Genomic DNA, 18,812 nt, shown 5'->3' with positions numbered 1-18,812 from the left:
ATATAATATATGATATATATATTTATAATACACATATTGAAAGATTTTTTTTCTTTAAAATGGAACAAGTTTGAAATTCCCAATAACTTATCAGATAGAGGGTAGATAAACACAATTATGACTCATCATTTAGTCAAATATTATTAAATTTGTATTTATATCAAAGCAGGGATTAATCAGAGGAAATAGAAGCCACTCAAATATTGAGCAGTAACTGCTATGAACCAATTGTATTCCCCTAAAACTCATAAGTTGAAGCTCTAAACCCAGTGCAACTGTGTTTTGGAGTTAGGACCTATAAGGAATAAAGATTAAATGAGATCATAAGAATAGGGTCCTAATCTGATAAGACTGGTGTCTTTCATAACAAAGGACAGAAGCCTCTGCCTTACCATGTGAGGACACACCATGAAGCCAAGTTTGTATTGAAGGCCAGAGGAGAGCTCTGACCCAAAACTGAACCCTGCATGAACTTGATGTTGGACTTTCCAGTCTCCAGGGCCGTAAGAAAAGACAAATTCCTGTTGTTTAAGCCCTCTAGTCTATGGTATTTTACTACAGCAGCCTGAGAGGACTAACATGGTAACCAATCATTGAAAAATTCAAATGTGATACTAATTCTTCCAAATCATAACAAGATGATACATGCACATCTGTAAATTAAAATAATCAAATCAATTTTTACAGATTAAAAAATCAACAAAAATTAGAAAATCTAGTGATAACTATATCTAAATAGCTTTAACATTTTACTTCTATTTCTTAAAATCTATGCAGAGATATGCTTATGGACAGCTTACAAACATCTCTGCTGCTTTATAAAAGATGGAAAATACAAAAAATAGAAAAAACACTCATTTGATTCTTTTTTAAATCACAAAACATAACAATTCAAAGAGGCAATAGAGAAGGTTTGGGTTTATTTATTTTAAGAATCAGCATTACATTTTAATTTCATCAGCTTTGACTGGAACCAAATCTTAATAACAATATATCTTTAATTAAATTACATACTTGTCAACAGATGTGCAAATATGGCCAGTAGAAACAAGGCCCTTTCACACAGTTGCAAGAGAAGAGTTTCTGGGGACCCACACCTGGGAGGATAATGTGTAGAGGTACATTTTATTGGGGTTGAAGTAAATGACTGCCCTCAGTTTTGGCAGTCTCATCTCTATTTGTCTCACTGTGGAAAAAGCCCAGCTTTGTCTTTATCAAGCCCAGAAGATTCTGGGCCATGTCAAAGCTTAGTCCAGTTCAGCCTCTGTCCCTGTCCAGGCAGCATTGTCTCTTTTTAAGGCTGAGCTTTGGCTGGCACTGCATGGCCATACCCAGGCTCATACTTGGAGCATGTGCTTAGCATCCTCACAGCTGCCGGGTCCCAGCTGACTGCTTGTCCACCACGGTTGCTACAGAGAAAGAACACATGGATGAATGCTATCGAGACAGAGAGAGAAACCTTGTTTAAGTTAGGTGCCGATTATATTGGGTTTAGGAAAAATCAGGTGCTCTTTCAAACTGACCAATCAGCTTCCCAACCCTTTGTAGGTTGGTGTTGGGCCTTCCTCTTACCCAAACCATTTCTTGGATCTTCCAGGGTTTGTGGCCCTTATCCAATACAATCCTTTTTCCTAGGCTCTCCTCTGTCCCTTATGGTTGTCATCTTAGTTCCTACTGAACATGTGATTACCTCCCTTTACGTCATCCTGGCTTCTACTGGGCATGCACCTAACAGAGAAACATCCCCTTTATTCTTTTATTCCTTCCCCTTCATAGTCCATGCAAGTGGACTGGTTGTACCCTGAGGAGATTGGAAAGCCAGTTCTTCCTTCCTATCTGGAGGGGGTGGAGGGGTATTAATCCTCTTGGTGGGGCAGTGCTGAGATCCCCTAGGGTGCCTGAAGCTGTGACTCTGAGACTTAGTCAGGCTTATTGTTTGATTCAACTCCTTAGTAGATTAGGCTTCTTAATGTCTGATTCCCTCTGCATCCTTCCTTTATTAATGTCTATCTACCTATACTAATACAAACATGTTTAGGCAGTTCCCAGATTTTACACATTATATATAACAACTAGGCTGCTAGTGCATGAGAGAATTCACATACAAATTCTTATGAGTATTTGATATGTTAACTCTCTGGACACAGATTGTCCTGCAAACATGTTAAGTCTGTCATTTGATTGTTAATTAGTTACTTTCCAACATGTTTTAAAAACACATCCTTTAGGTAAGCTTGCTATATTCTGTCATTAAAAAAAAATTGTGACTATAATTATCCAATTCATTATGAATCATTTTTTATGATATGACTTACAATCTTGAACTTTTTATGCTCATAGAAATAGAATAAATATCAATATGGTATCATTAAGATGTAAGCAGTGAGTCATGCACTCCTTTCCTGCCCTCCCTGGGAAATTTCTCTGTAAGCACTCTGATGTCTAAAGTGTAAATGAACACAACCGCCTAAAATTTACAATTCCCAGGGACATGTGCTTTTCAAAACGAAGCAAAAGTGTTAGTCACTGATTCTTAGGAAGGCAAACATACACCTCTGCAGGGATGTCTCAGGATATCTGGAGAAGGAAGCTGAAAGCCTATTTCTCTCTTACTCAGTAATCTGCCACTGCAACATGATCCAACTCAAACACTGAGTTTAACAAAAGCTGTGATGTGGACTGGCTACTTTGGACTGCAAGGTTTAGACAGAGGAGGTGGAGGAGCTAGAAGTGTACAGTGGGTACAGATTGCCTAAATAATAAGGTAAGACAGCAAAAACGTGACGGCAGGGTTCAGAGTGGAGGTCTTCTAAAATGACTTCATTCTGTAGGAGACCTTGGTTAACAAAATCATCTGGGCCTATGCACATTCTACCTTACTTGTATAGTTTACCTTCCTATTCTCAACTGAGATTGCACTGCTTTAATTCAACTTACATGTGAATCATGTTGTAAATTTGGTATCTTCCTCTGCGGACCTGATTCTTAAAAGCCTGTTGCAGCCTAGTTTTCACAATCCAACTCTTTGCTTGGAATTTGATATGCTGCGATATGAAGGTTCCACGTTGTTAACAGTTTTAGGGAACCAGCTCTACCTGGCTAGCTGCACATGGTCATTCTTTGTCTTTACCTGAGCTCTATTTAATCTGCTTGTGAGGTGGGTTATGGCCTCCATTCTCTCCTTTGGTTGGTCATTTTGTCCAGCTCAGCAGGATGCATTCATAGGTTTTCATTTAAATATGAACAAGTATGCATTTGTCTAGCCTCCATTTACCATTTTGTTGTAATTTCAAACAATCATCTATTGTTTAACCATAACAGAAGGGGCATTTGAGAATTTGTCACACACTAATTTGAAGAAAAGAGCCGGTTATTTAGTCTTGAAGCACACAAAGAAAAATCGATAAGTTATACAGTTAAATAAAGTCAATTAAAGAACAAAAAAATCCAGACCTGGCTGGCGTAGCTCAGTGGATTGAGCGCAGGCTGGGAACCAAAGTGTCCCAGGTTTGATTCCCAGCCAGGGTACATTCCTGGGTTGCAGGCCATAACCCCCAGCAACCACACATTGATGTTTCTCTCTCTCTCTCTATCTCCCTCCCTTCCCTCTCTAAAAATAAAAAAAAAGAACAAAAAATCCCATCTTTATTCTATGAAAACTCTGTGATTGTAAATTACATGGTGGTTTAAAATGCCTTTGTAAACAGGACTAACATTTTTAAACTGATAATATACTTACACAATATGTACAGCATATCAGTTAGAATGTTTTCAGTCATAAGTAACCCCAAAATAAAGACAAATGAAAATTCACTTAAACAATAAAGATAATTAGCTGGCTCATGCACCTTGCAGTTACTGTGGTTGGGTGTACATGCTTCACTTTCATTTTGATCCAGTTATGTCATTAAAGGCCCAGCTTCTTTCTTTCTTTCTGTTCTGTCTTATCAGTGGTATATATTCTATGGCTCACTCCTCATTTGGTTCCACAGTGGCTACAGAGAGCAAGCTTCTGTTCTCCAACCTTGGAACAGGAGTTTCAGTTTTATCCATTTAGGTGCCCACAGATGAACTAGTCCTTATACCTGTGGAACATCAAGCATTAATTGACATAGACCTAGATTGTATTTGCTGATTGTTAAGGTCTAGCAAGTCCCAGTACTTAAAGCTGGGCATGGGATCAGTCCTACTCTCTCTCACATTCCCTAAATAAATAGAACAAGATGAGTAGGCCACCAACCTGTAAACCATATGTTAAATGTAGTTGGTACTACTAAAAACATTTGCTAAGAGAACTAAATGAATTAAAGTGATTGTATTAACATAACTAGATTTTACTATCTTTCCCTGCATAGTGAAAGATAAATAGACAAGTTTTGGGGATTTTTTGCTTTTTTTTTCACTTTTTAAATTGAATTTATTGAACTGACATTGGTTAAAAAAATTAAATAGGTTTCAGGAGTACTATTCTATACTACATCATCTGTGTATTGTATTGTGTGTTCACCATCCCAAGTCAAGTCTCCGTCCATCACCATTTATCCTTCCCTTTCTTTCTTCTACCTTTGCCCAACCCCCATTTTCCCTCTGGTACTCACCATACTGTTATCTGTGTCTATGAGTTTTTGTTTTGTTTTTTTCTTTTGCTTAACCTTTTTACATTTTTCACCCAACTGGACAACCCCCCACATTTCTGACAGATGTCAGTCTGTCCTTTATCTATGAGTCTGTTTTTATTTTGCTTCTTAATTCAGTTTGTTCATTAGATTCCACATATGAGTGAAACCATATGGTACTTGTCTTTCTCTGACTGGCTTATTTCACTTAGCATAAGGTTCTCCAGGCTCAAACATGCTGTTGCAAAGGGTAAGATTTGCTTCTTTTTTACAGCTGAGTGGACAGTTTTGATACTCTGTTAATGCTTTTGTTGCCAATAAAAACTGTATTTAGGCATCAGATTTAGAACCAAAAAACTAGAGATTGAGCTCCAGGGCTGACTCTCAACAATGTCAAGGGTGAAGCAATTTATTCCTCAACTCCTATTTCATCCTCTCAAATGGAAATATCACCTTCCTCTCCGAGGTGCTGTGAAGATTAAAGGCAACAATAATCTAAAGTGCTTCAGTAACTGAAAAGAACTACTTTTAAAAATACAGTTTTTACAAGTATCCTGACACCATTTTGTGTAAAATAATATGGAGTTTTTTCCATCTTCAGATTTGTTAATATTAAAACATTCCTATGTAAAATATTATTTTATGGCAGATTTTAATATCTGAACACTTGGAAGCTAAAGCTATAAAATAGAACAACAACAATAAAATAGAACATAATGTCTACAATTAGTTTCAAAAGGAAAATTTATTTTCAGATGCTGTATATGCCACAGTTTCAAGAAATTTACCTTTCTGGTAAGAAACTGCACTTTTTTAATTTGGTTAAAATTTCAGAGAGGGAGTTAAGATCATATAGATAGTTGCTTTAGAAAAAAATCTAGAATATTCTTTGTATATTGGTCCAATTATTTTGGTTCTTATGTTTCTTTAAAGTCTCTTATTAGCTACTCTAGCTCTGTTAGCTAACTATTCTCTAATGTCTCCATTTCCAGATATTTTTTAATTTTTAAAATGGAAAAAATGTCCCAGAATAAAAATGTTGTCTCTGAAGATAGGAAGATAACACAATCATTGTTAGAATTGGCATTTTTTTTGTTATTTTACATAAATTCTTGGCTCAAAGTTTATACCAAAGGTGGAGGAACAGAGAGGAGGTTGACTTATACATGTGCCTTGGTGTTTTTAAACAATTTTATATATACATTGAAGTAAATCTATAATTTAATTTTAACAAATAACTGGTTCTTTGGCCACTGTTTTTACAAATGAGGTGATCTGATTAACTGTTCCATGAAAAATTTTATTGCGTATGATTCATGTTAGCGCATAACTAACAGATCGATATTCCTGAAGCAATAAGATAAACCTTGCATTGAGTAAGCATGGTTAAAAGCACGCTCACTTTCATTTTTCACGATTAGACTTCTAACTTCAATATTACAGCAGGTTTTATTATATATGTCTTTGGGAATAAACTTAGTGAGTGCGGGCAGTTCTAGAGATAGAGCTTTAAGATATTGCAGAGAATGCGGAAGACTTTTACCTGTTGTCTAAAATGCCTCACACTGATACAGGAAAAATGTACTATGTCCACAAATGCTTGCAGTAAGATAGTGAGTGCAATGACACAATTTGGGGTACTAATACATGCCTCTTCAGAACTAAAAGTGCTATAAATTTTGAGATACAAATTTTAATTTTAATCTACAAAGTTACAATGATCTGAAACAGTAAACTAAGATGAGTAAGCGTGACTTTATTTCCTAGATCCCTTCTTTAAAGCGTGCTGGTGTGCTTAGGTATGTAGTCTCTAAGTTATACATAAAAAAAGATTTGAATTCTAGCACATTATCTCATACCAGGTTTGAGAAATTGGACAATTTACTCAGCACACCAAATGACGATAGGATGCACCTCAGGTTGTGATTAGGTTTAATTGTATCTAAATATGGCTATAGATCGATAAAATATAGAAATAGAGATGGAGATGTATACTCTGGTACTCAGTTGGATGCTTCAAATAAAATAGATAACATGTATGGTTTTATTTGGCCTGATAAACAAATGTAAGTATTAGAAAGCCCTTCTCTAAAAAGTGAAAGGAAATAAGTCAAAGTGACTTTGAGGATAATCTGTATTGCAAATTAACTAATTTCCTTGACATCTGAAAAATCAACTCACTTTTATATTATTGAGTTCTAATTCATTGGGCATGAGGGCTGCTATGCGAGATTTGTAAAGCGCTGAGAAAATCCTCATTCTCTCAAGCAGCTCACACTGACCTGGAAGCTAAACTTTTACATAAATACTCAAATACCATGCTGTGATAGCAGCAGGGGTTGGGAGAGAGCAAAGCGGAGGAGGTGATTTGTTGTGGGTCATTTTTACAACACAAAACCATCAACTGCAATATTTCTGTCTCTGAACCATTCCTCCACTAGAGACTGTATGTTTTATTTACAGAGAATCAATATAGGAAGGTGAGTGAGGACTTCCCGATAGTTACAAAAACTTCAGTACATATTATTCTTTGAGGAAGTTTATTCCTGGCTTCTTTGATTGCATTTTCTATTTAAAAGATAAAACTACTTTAAATATTTTTACATAACTTTTTATTTTTTTACTTTTTTATATGAAATCAATTCCAAATAATTTTTCTTACAAAATTTAGTTCACAATAATAAAGTATGGTAGACAAAAGGAATTAAAAGTGCATTTTTATGAAATCATCTAAGTATATTGTTTAAGAGCACACATATTTTTTTAAAGCACTGTGGCTACAATGTCTCCAGTCTTAATCTATGTTCAGAATTATAAGGAACTCTTAAAACTAAATTGTGTTTTGACAACAGTCCACGTTGAAGTTGAAGCACTCAGCCCAAAAGAAATGGAAAACTGATGCTTACTTATTGTTCACAGATACGGAAACACTTCCCCTGACCAAAGCTTTAAACAAGCTGCTTTTCAGTAGCAAAAGCTCGTGATTTAACATCTGTGAGTTCTTCAAAATGTCATCAATAGTGGTGCTATTTTGCAAAAGAATATATGCTCTTTGACTCCTGGACAGAATTTCTAAAGAGCCCATTTTGAAGCTTTCTCAAGTTTAATAAGTTAAAATACTAAGTGACATTTATAAGCCAACATCAGACAGGAAAAAAATATCTTCCTCTTTCTGTCAGTTTCATCACGAAGATTATCCTCTACTGCAAGACCAGCCCCACAAAAGAGAGAATGGATCAAATGTAATTTCACTGAATATATGAATAACTATACTTCATAAAAGTAATCTAGAGGACATTATATTTGCATACATTTAATGAATTGGTTAATATTTAATGTAGCAGCTTTTATTTATTTTTTTGATACTGAAATTAGTTCTTGAGAAGTATGTGAATCCTGTAAGATATGAAAACTAAACAATGCCATTCCTTTGGGATTTAAATAAATTTAATCTGTCGTCTGTGAGTTAATAATGCAGTGGTGCCAGAAAACATTAACAAATGCCTTTCCAGGAAAAGAATATACAGAAGTAGCATTAATGTCAAAGAAACTTCCATAGCTGGTTTGATTTTAAGAGCTAGGTGTCAAAATATTGAGCAGCCAAATGCTGCTTTTATGGGAATATATATCAGCCTGAAATTGTTTGCCATGACCAGTGACAAATGCTGTTTGTAGCTTCCATTTTCTTAAATGGTACCCAAGGGACTTAACACCCAAATTGATGAACTCACCCCATATTTAGCAAATTGCAAGTAAATTGATTTGACATACATAGCAGGAAAGTCTTAATGCAAATGTGGCCTCTTCTATTTTCCTATGGTGTCCCTAATGAGAAATGGCATTATCATTATATTAGTAAGCAAAAACTAGAACAATCATTTTCTCTCTATTTCTGCAGGACAACTGTTTTATTCTGCAGTCTTAACTGGCTGACTCCAGCACTGAGGGACACCACTTCAAAACAGTAAAACCCTGAGACTCATAAAGTGATTGCACTCCTCAGATCCATCAGATCTTCAAGTCAGTTGGGGCACTTCTCTGCTGTTAAATGACAAAGACTGTCTTTGTTGTTGTTGTTGCTGTTGTTGTTGCCCTTCTTCTTTAGATAACAGACTTCCTTTACCTCAGTCCCAGGCTCTCATCCTTACTCCATGATGAGAGAAGACAAAGTTTCCTTTATTTGCAGCTTCTTAAACAGTCCTGGGGAAAGGATCTGGATTGGAATGGGGGAGGAAAGGTAACTATGACTTTAAGTAGGGTAGAACTTCTTTCAGAAGGAAACAACAGCCAATTTAAAAATTATTTCTACAACGCCTGGTAGAGGTTAAGAAAATATTATTGGTGGTTCTCTGTTAAGGGCCTGGGTAGTATACTCATGTGAGGAACTGGCAAGCAGAACTTTTAGGTTTTAATCCCTGCTCTGATGTTAAGAACATAATATTGGTATAGCTCTTCAACTTTTCATTTGTAAAATCACTGAAAGATATGCCCTACCCACTGGAATTTTCTTTTGAATGAGATAAATTTTGTTTTTAGCGTATTAGTGTAGGGCCTGGACAGTTCTAGTCAATAAATGTCAATTCAATCCCTTTTCTCCTTTATGAATGTTGACATAGCAACCCAATTCTGACACGAGCGGTGTGACCTTGGGAAACCACCAGACTCTCTGTCTCGGTTTCCCCACCCATTTAACTAAATAACCATTTCTTCCTGACAAGCCTGTTTTTAGATGAAATGATGCTAGTGCATGTAATAGTACTTCATGGAGTTGAAACCTCTTTTTAAATGCAAGGGCTTATTATAGTAGATGGAAATTTTTCCAGTTTCACATTGTCACTAGAGACTTCTTAAAACGCTAACGATAACTCAGCCTAAAACTGGAAATCATAAACTGAAAAATACATTCCAGGTTCACATAATTTGGTACTATTATGTCACTAGGATTGTAACAATTCTAATGTCACTATGCAAATTATGGATGCTATACAAGTAGATGGTTAATGTGATTGAACACATCTGATAAGGAGCAGAAATGGCCATGAGTACGTATGATCACAGCTAAAGCCTGAAGATGCTGCTTCTGCTGGAGTCTGAGAAAGCTTTCTCCTTAAATGAAGTGTGCAGGGGGACTTTCAAGTGTAGCTGAGCTTTTCATCCACTTTGGAGTTCTATTTCTGTGACAAATTATTCAGATTTTGCTCATCAAAAAAATATGTAAAACACCCTGGCTGGGTGGTTCAGTGGGTTGGAGCATTATACTATCAGCGGTGTCCAACCTGCAGCCTATAGGCTGCATGCGGCCCAGGATGGCTATGAATGCAGCCCAACACAAAATCGTAAATTCATTTAAAACCTTTTGTTGCTCATCAGTTTTCATTAGTGTTTGTGTATTTAATGTGTGGCCCAAGACAACTCTTCTTCCAGTGTGTCCCCAAGACACCAAAATATTGTACACCCCTGAAAGTTGCAGGTTCGATCCCAAGTTGGGGCATGTACAGGAGACATATAATCAATGCTTCTCTTTCAAATCCATTCATTCTTTGTGCGTGTCTCTCTCCCTTCCTCTCTCTCTAAAATCAGCAAAAACGTATCCTTGGGTGATAATTAAATATAGAAGGATAGACACATAAATAGATACATACATACATAGACTTGTAAAACTAGAAAGGCCTATTCTTTACAAATAATACTAAAAAAAACCACTTTTTACAAAAAGCCTATCTGCTACAACAGGAAAGATTCTAGAAATTAGTTATTTAAGTAGGACCATAGGGATACATAAGATTTTTTCCAGTAGCAGGATTGAATTAGAATCATAATGACATATTTTTAAGGTCTATAAAGAAGAAACAAGAACATAGTTAAGGTAAAATGTTCAATACCACCTGTGATGAGCAACTGTTCTTAAGTAAAATCTGTCTCTCATTTGCAAGGAGAATAAAATCATTCTCTGCAAAGAGAATAAAAGAGCATTGATTGGAAGCAGTAAATGACTTGTTATGTAGGAGAAGAGACTCTACAAGAAAAATGAATTGGCACTGCAATTTTATGACCAGGCTTGTTGAATCATAGCAGAAAAGCAAGCTGTCTTCACATTTTTAGAATGCCTTAATTTCATAAAACATTCTTACCATTCTTCCAGGTAAGTATTTCTGCCACTGATCCATTACCCAAGTCATACACATCACACGGACTCTCTGTCTTTTATGTATTAACTTATTTTGTTACTTAAACTATAACATATTTCCCTTCAGTATTTCTTTGCTGAAATGGACCAATACTTAGAGTTTTAAAGGGGGATATTGGATATGAAAGATAATCAGGTGGGGAGGGAGTTTGGTAAGTTCCCAAACATCCCTGAGTAACTGGGATGCTGCAGACATACAGAGGAAAGACTTGATGGGACCTGGTAGAAAGGCAGGCTCAAAATCTGTCTGAAATTGGAATATGTACCCTACCCTGCAAATGGATGCATTGGTAGAGTGGAACCTGTATTAGATCAGGATGCTTGTGTTCAGTATCTGAACTGTCATTGACTTACAATAAGTTATGCAGACACGGGGGAAACCCTTTAAGGAAAAACAAACAAAACAAAACACACACAAAAACAAGACCCCAGTGGCCACATGATGCAATTAGGACAAATTCCGTGCATTAGATCTTGGCCAGGTGGGCTACATAAAAATGAACAAAGAAAAGACAACAACAACACAGCAATGGCATACTCATGTAAATGACAAACAAAAATATAAAATTACTACATTATCTAAAATGACAAGTATTCAACCACATCTACAAGACACACAAAAAAAGAAGAGTGTAATCCATAATTAGGAAGGAAAATAGCAGTGAATATAAACTGTCTCTGAGTGGCCTCCTATGATGAATTTAACAATGCAAAAGATTTTGTTGACAAAGACTTTAAGTCACCTGTTATAAAAATGTTCAAAGGGCCCTGGCTGGCGTAGCTCAGTGGATTGGGTGCGGGCTGTGAACCAAAGTGTCGCAGGTTCGATTCCCAGCCAGGGCACATGCCTGGGTTGCAGGCCATGACCCCCAGCAACCACACATTGATGTTTCTCTCTCTCTTTCTCTATCTCCCTTCCTTCCCTCTCTAAAAATAAAGAAATAAAATCTTAAAAAAAATACAAAACCTTTAAAAAAATGTTCAAAGGTATACCAAGAATATGAAAGACTCAACAAATAGGGAATATCAATAAATAAATATAATTAAAAAGAAACACAATAAATTCTAGAATGGGAAAGTATTCTGCAATAACTAAAATTTAAAAATCTGCTCAATAGGATCAAAAGATGATTGAAGAAGGCAAAACAAAGAATTAGTAAATTTGAAGATAGGTGAGTAAATAGAAAAAAATTATTTCAGATAAATAGCTGAGCCTCAGATATCTGTGACCTGTATGAAGCCACATTAGAACAGTTGTTGTATATTATCAGAATTAAGTTGGTATTAATCTAAAATAGATTATGATAAATTAAGATGCATATTTTAATCATTAAAGCAACCAGTTATAAAGTAACTTGAAGAAGTTTAAAAACTCATCAAAGGGATTAAAATGATATATTAAAATATATTTCCTTCACACGAAAGAAAAAAAGAATAAACAAAGGAACAAAAGATGAGACATGAAAATAAAAAGCAAAATGACAAACATAAACTTAACCATATTCTAAATTAATTCCATGTGAATGGACCAAACACTGCCTCCAAAAGGGAGCAATTGACAGATTTGATTAAAAAGCAGTTTATGTCTCTCCACATATATGTCTTGTACAAACAAAACAAAACAAAACAAAGCAAAAAACTACCATTTAGATCAAAGTAAAATAAATTGAAAGTAAATGGATGAAAAGGCTACTATAAAAAAATTCCGTAAGACTTGCAGTGTCTGTACGAACATCACATAACATAGATTCTAAAACAGGAAATAGTACAGAGACAAAAAGGAAGGTTTCATAATGATAGAAGAGTCAATACATAAGGACTTTATGACAACTATGAATGCATATGAACTTTGAACACTATTACTAAAAACAAGGCAAAAACTGATGCAATTGGAAAGAAGGACCATCAACCAGACAAACTGACAGTGATTGTTGAGAACTTCGACACCCTACTGTCAATAATTGAAAGGGAGAATAACCAGGGAGAGATTCAGCAAAGATACAGAACATTTGAATGAACACTTAAATAACTTGACCTAACTGACATTTATTTAAAAAAAAACTCCCCCAGTGATAGCTGAATACATATTCTTTGCAAGCACAAAAGTAACATTCTCCAGGAAACACAATATGCTGGGCAATAAGAGCAATTTACATAAATTCAAAAGTACTGAAACAACAGAAATCAATTAGAAATCATAAAAAAGAACTTTGGGAAGTATCCAAGTATGTGGAAAGTAAAGAATGTACTTCCAAATAACACGTGTCAAGGAAAAAATAAAAAATAGAAAATATTCTGAATAAAGTAAAAATCAAAGCACAACATATCAACATTTATGGACTCCAGCTAAAGCAATGCTTAGAGAAAAATATATAGCTTTCAACTCCAATAGCAGAAAAGAAAAAATCTTAAATCAATCACTTCAGCTTCCACCTTAAGAAACTAGAAAAATAAGAGTAAATTAAATCTAAGAAAAGCAGAATGAAGGAAATAATAAAAGACTAGAAGGGGATCAATGAAATAAAAAAAACACAATATGAAATAGTGAAACCAAAAGATGTAAGAAAGATGAGAACCACAGAAACCAAAGGCCATTCACGCCCCAAGGCTGTGCTAGAGGCCCGATTGTCTTATGAAACCTGCAGCCTCAGCAGGTTGCTGATATTCATTATACTAACAGGATGCAGCACTCTGTCACCACTTGTCTTTTCGTGCATCATTTTCTTAATAATCCAACTGCAAACCAATGATCCTCCCTCCATGCCTTCAGTTTGAGTCTATAAGGAAGGTGTCTGCATGGCACCATTTGATTTTCATCATCTCTGCTGTCCCTGTAGCTTCCTGGGCCACTGGCCAGAAATAGCACTGAAGTCTTTTGTTCAATGAGTAAGAAAGTACTCCAAAACAATGGTTCAGACAAAGCAGAAGTTTAATTCCCTTGCATTAAGGCTTAGCGGAACTGGCTTACAAGAGCCAGTTTGTGTGCTTCTCTTCCCAGGTCCTCATTCAGTGACATCCTATGTTATCATGGTAACCCGAAATCTGTCATAGTGGGATAATTTACCCGACAGAAATCAGAAAACGCTACCAACTGGGGGCAATTTTACCTGGGGAACTGGTGGTTAAGCATTCACCAGCACACCAGCTGGGAGTAGATATTCAAATCCGCTGTGTCAGTTGAACTGTACAAAGGAACTGGTATTATATTTTCTGCTGCTCTCCCAAGTCACATGATGGTCCCAGAGAGCTGATGAGGTTATATTCATTTCAGTTTTATTCCACACAGCAGCAAGGAGGAATGAGAGAAGCTGAGGGGGATCCCTTTTAGTCAAAACCAACAGAAATTTCACGTGACGCTGATTCTTCCATGCCATTGTCTGAAAACTAGTCAATGGCCAGACCTTGATGTACAGGCCTGAGACTTCTATCAACACTCACAACTAATGATTAGGGCTGTTTTATGAAGTCAGATATGGACAATAGATTTTTGGAAGCAATTAGAAGCTCTTGAGCCAATAATGATTTAAATTGATCATCTTTCTGTCAGATGTTCACCTCTATGCCAGGAAGTTGTAATAAACCAGAGAAAAAACCACCTGTACACTTTATTTCATGTCTGTGGGGGATGTGATTAGTTAGTTTCCCTCAGAAGAAGGCTGCAAGTAGAGAAGACTCATGACTAGCCTCCTCAGGACAGCAAAGTTGGCAAAAGAAGTTCGGAGTTATCAAGAAAGTAGGGAGTGACAGAAAATTGGTAAGTTTTGCCTTTATATATATTTGCATTGAGAGTATAGCATAACTGGCCATAAATTCAGTTTTTGTAGAAAAACAGTTATTACAAACCAAGCTACCATAGGTATTTGGGTAGCAAATGAATGACTTCCCAAAGACAGTCACCTCATAATCTCCAGAAACTATGAATATGTTATACTACATTGCAAAGGAGAATTAAGGTTGCAGATAGAATTAAGCTTGCTAATCAAATGAACTTAAAATAGGGAGATTATACAGGTGGGTATAATATAATCCCAAGCGTCTAGATCAGGGTGATGATGATGCAGGAAGGGTTCTTCATCCCCTCCCAGTCCTTGTCCTGTATACCTCTTCATTAGTCTTCATTAGCCTGCTTCTCCTGATTTGCACCCTTGATAGTGGTGCAGCTGAGAAGTACAGCACTTTCCTGTGAGCTCTGTGAGTCATTCTAGCAAATTAATAAATAGAGGGAATTAGTGGGAACCTCTGAATTTGTAGGCAGTCTGTCAACAGTGCATATGGCCTGGGGACCTCGAATGCAGCTGGCACCTGACTTGAGGGCAGTTTTGTGGAGGACTGAGCCCTTAACTTGTGAAATAACTCTGGGTGGTCGGTGTCAGAACTGAATCTTTAGTATGTCTAGTTGGGGTTGAAACCAAATATTACCAAATCAACTTTGAACCGGGTAGTATCAAGATGAAAAAGATGTTTTATAAGTATCCACTGGACATGTTTTTAAGATATATAAATTAGTGGTGGAAAATACAAGGCAAGACCAAAGAAGCAGAAAGTTGATTTAAACATTAAGTAGGAGATGATGAAGACCTGTGTCCCATACTCCTTAGACACCAATCTATATCCTGTAGGATACCTCTTTCGCTAAGGTCATTAGCCACTTGTTCTATCCAAGCCACTGTGACACCTGTTTCTACATAAACACAGACTAATAGTGCTTCGCTTCATGTGTACACCTCATGCCCAGTGGTTTGTTGAACGCTCTCCTGGAACTGATAGAGATTCAGAAACAGTGAGAGACAGTTGTTTAATCATTGGTAGCTTGAAAATGGCTTTGGTGGGAGAATTTCTATAACGCAATCAAGGGAAATGCAACCAATGCTATACTTCAGGGCTTTTTTCTTTTTCTTTCTATCTCCTCCCTCCCTCCCTTCCTCCCTCCCTTCCTTCCTCCTTTCCTTCCTTCCCTTCCCTTCCTCCTTTTGGTAAGCTAGTTTACAAGACCAGCACAACTGAAACCTCTCACCTTATGTTATGCTGCTTTACCTCCCAGTTGCTGAGAAACATGAGAAAGTCCAGCGTTGTGGATGAACAACGTGGAAAAACAGGGCAGTTGATGGAAATAGGCAGGATGAACATTTCACCAATGGGCAACAAAATCCAGCAGATGCCTTCTTTTATTTATGCATTATTTTACCAAATAGGCTGTCCTGAAATGAAATATACACATCCCTTACTAAAAATCATAATTTAATCCCTAAAATAACAGCAATAAATAAAACATCTCTTAATCAGAAATTTTTTCATTCATTGTAATTGTCAGAATTACAATACATTCCAATTCAGTTCAAGTGATGATATTTTTAAGATAAATACATTGCAATTAAAATAATGAATAAATATTTTATAATAGCAACAAATGGATTGTATGAAAGTTGCTAAATTAGAAAAATAAAAAAGTCATCCAATTTGTGGTACACTCTTCAAGAGCTATTATGGGGGATAGTAATCATGTATCTACTAAACAGTCATTATTTGAACTAAGTATGCAGTTTGATTTATCTGAAGACAATCTCATGAGATTAAGCCCCCACTAATATTTGATCTAAGTGGTATCTGGGCTTCCTCACAACTTCTGTCCTCACATCTTCTTTCCTGCCTCAATTTCCTTTTCCTTCATTTTTTTTCACTCTTGAAATTATGCTCTCCAATAACATGTTTTCTAAGAAGTTTTGATCTGATATACTAGAGACATTTTAATGTTTTCTTTGAAGTCAGTTTGCCAAATAAATTATTTGCTAAGTGTCAATGTTATAAATAAATGTTTTAAGGGTTTTTCTTCAGAACTAAGGCAGAAGAATTTTTAAAAGGCTGATTTGATTACATTATTAAAACAGATGAGCTCTATCTATATCCATAACTATTTAGTTGTAAGTTACTGCCTGAAACTGTATTGTCTGAATTGTAAGCCTGAGGCAGACAAAAGCAACTCCACTGCTTTCTTTAGGGGCTGTCCTGACAATCGAGCTACACCATGGTGTTCGCTTATACAACAGAGCAGTCTGAACAGATCAACATCAGAAAATGCCTTTCTGTGGTCACGCTAGAAAAAGACAAATTCGCTTTCTCTAGACCACACCAATTTCAAGACAGAGAACAAAGAAACTGACAAAACCTACAGATTTATTAGTCGCAAGTTTTGATTTTTCTCTTGATTAGGAAGTGCCTGGCAAAATGCTACTTTCTTCCTATACCTTTGAAAACACTGAATGCTATTTGCCAGGCAAGTCACTGAGCTTAGATGGGGGTTCCCAGCAGAGTAGCAACTGGAAAAAGCTTTCCTTCTAGTTTTGAGCTCTGTCTCATGTTCTGAGAGCTTCGTGCAGGTGTGTGCCTTAGCACACATCATTTGAAAGGGATCAAAGCTTGAGTTACTTGAAGTCCCTGGCTACAATTTAGACTCAGGAAACAGCATTTATCAAATGTACTCTTTTCAGAAAAGAAGCTAGCACATTTCCAAAAAGTAAATCAAACTTCAGACTCAAATACACAACCAGAACTGTTATTGCAACATATTAGATAAATTTCCCCCGTATATATAAAGTTCTATAGCAGCCTTTTCAGGCCTTTCTTTTTTCCACCTTCACCAAGTAGAGGAAAAGGAAAATCAAAGTATAAGAGCTTTCTTTCTTTATTTCCTGTGATAAAAGTTTAATCCTCTTAACATACAAGTTCCTATCGGCTATGCTGGATTTGTTTTCCTAAGTGGCCTGGGTTGGTAGAGAAGAAAGCTGACTTACCCCAAGTCAGGCAGAGTATAACAAAATAAAATTCACAGCTCTCCTCTATAAAAGAAATGAAAAAACTATAACTTTGTAAGATGCTACTCCCATGCTCTGACCAGCACAAATTTTCTCCGTCTGTAGATGATATATTTCCACTACTGGTAGTTAGATAATTTTTTCAAAAACAATAAAAAATTACAATGCATTGCAATTACAACTGTCAAATATGATGCTAAAAGCTAAGAGTCCTCAAGGGGCATCCCTTTAACAAAGGAAGAAAATAAATCAATGAAAATTAGACTCTAGGTTATAGTCAAGGAGTCAGAGGAGGAACAATGCAAAGTGGGGGCTGTGTTGGGAGGTGAATGGACATGCTGAGAGGTGACAAGGTGGAGTAGAGCTTGGGACACAGTGGTTGAGATCACTGACCCCAGACTAGGCCCAGACTTGGCCCTCCCAGACTTGGTCTCTACTGCCATCTATGTAACCTTGGACAAGTTACCTGCTTTCATGGAGCTTATATCATATTAAAAAAAATAGACAAAATAAACAATAAAATAATAAATAACTAATTAATAAGTATTTTTTAAATGAAGAGCAACACTAGAGGGTGGAGAATGTCAAGGTTGGGAGGCTGAGTTGCAACAATAAAGGAGATTGTCATTAACAATTCAAAGGATACTTATTGTAAAGGTGGCCTTTTCACGTCAATGTAAAGCATTCCAGAGAGAGGAAGCAGGCAATGTGAAAGCAATTAAAGTGGCAGCACTTTAATGTGTGATGTTTAAGGAAACAACCTCATGGAATTTATGATGACTAAAGCTTAGTGAGTAAAGGGGGATCCGTGGAGGGTAAGGTCGTGGAGACCATGGACAGCCAGGACTTAAGTGACTGCTTCAGACTTCGTGAGAACATGGGACGTCATTTTAGGACTTTGATGGAGAAGATGTGATGTCATTTTGTGAAAGTAAAAGGAAAATCTAATTATGTCATAGCTGATAAATGACTTGTAAAATTCCGATGATAGATCACTTTGTGATATTTAATATATAACTTTAAGGGCTTGAAGCATTAAATATCATTTCTATAAATGCATCCTCTTCAACCATATCCATCTACCTAACTAAATGAACACTTCATTTCAGCATACTACAGATATATTAAAATGTTTCACATTTTCATTCAGAACTGTCTCTTTCTAACCATAAGCAAAAGTCACCCTCAGGCTAATTGCAA

The sequence above is a fragment of the Phyllostomus discolor genome, chromosome 6, assembly GCF_004126475.2.
Source record: "Phyllostomus discolor isolate MPI-MPIP mPhyDis1 chromosome 6, mPhyDis1.pri.v3, whole genome shotgun sequence".
NCBI lineage: Eukaryota > Metazoa > Chordata > Mammalia > Chiroptera > Phyllostomidae > Phyllostomus > Phyllostomus discolor.
The sequence above is the reverse complement of the archived record's forward strand: the minus strand, read 5'-3'. Positions refer to the sequence as shown.